The sequence below is a fragment of the Octopus bimaculoides genome, chromosome 6, assembly GCF_001194135.2.
Source record: "Octopus bimaculoides isolate UCB-OBI-ISO-001 chromosome 6, ASM119413v2, whole genome shotgun sequence".
NCBI classification, from domain to species: Eukaryota; Metazoa; Mollusca; class Cephalopoda; order Octopoda; family Octopodidae; genus Octopus; species Octopus bimaculoides.
In genome coordinates, this window is record NC_068986.1 from 73,506,787 (window position 1) to 73,507,812 (window position 1,026).

At 36.0% G+C, this 1,026-nt stretch overlaps 1 protein-coding gene across 1 annotated transcript in view; it reads left to right on the top strand.

Moving 5' to 3' along the window:
- LOC106873829 (pleckstrin homology domain-containing family H member 1) overlaps window positions 1–1,026 on the top strand; it is a 949,845-nt gene that overhangs the window by 202,973 nt on the left and 745,846 nt on the right. The window lies entirely within an intron of this gene.

Genomic DNA, 1,026 nt, shown 5'->3' on the forward strand with positions numbered 1-1,026 from the left:
GTCCTCATCTTGTTTGTTGTTTAGACAATGTTTTGGCTGATATACCCTCCAGCCTTCATCAGGTGTCTTGGGGAAATTTCGAACCTGGGTTCTCATTCCTAAGGTGTTTTTTGACATCATCATCATCATCATTATTATCATCATCCTCCTCCTCCTCATCATCATCATCATCATCATCATCATCATCATTACTATTATTATTATTATTAAGTCCTGGAGTCGATTTCTTCAACTAAAAAAACCCTTTAAGGTGGTGCCCTAGCATGGTCACAGTCAGATTACTGAAAGAAGTAAAAGAGTAGAAGAATATATATATATATATATATATATATACACATACACAAACAAAGATATATAACTTGACAGCAATATTTAACTTGACAACTGGTGTTAGTTTGTTTATGTCCTTATAACTTAGAAGATCAGCAAGGGAGATCACTAGAATAAGTACCAGACATAAAAATAAGCTATAGGGCATGAGTGATTTGTTCGATGAAACCTTTCAAGGCAGAGCCCCAGCATGGCCACAGTCCATGGTGTTTGGGAGGGCATCCAGCTGTAAAAATCTTGTCAAAACTGACCTGACATGTGCTGGTAGCACATAAAAAGCACTCAGTCCACTTTGGTGGACAGTTGGTGTTAGGAAACACATCTAGCCCAGTCAAAAACCCTGCCAACACAGACACAGAAGTCTGGTGCAGGCTCCTGCCTGGCTGGTTCATATCAAACTGTCCAACCCATGCCAGCATGGAAGGTGGACATTAAAATGATGAGTGATGATTATATATATATATATAAAAGAAGTTTGAAAACGCCAATATATAAAAAATGAATTTTAGTTTATAATTTTGTCAGAGATATTTTTAACATGTTTTGGTTCTTGAAAAAAACGAACCTTATCAAAAATACATATTTAAAAAAATGAAATTAAATGAAAAGTTCATAATTGTTCCTTACTGGTGTCAATAGTCCACGTGGGAGCATTTTTTTGTTGGTTGTAGTAGTAGTAGTGACTGTGTTGGTAAT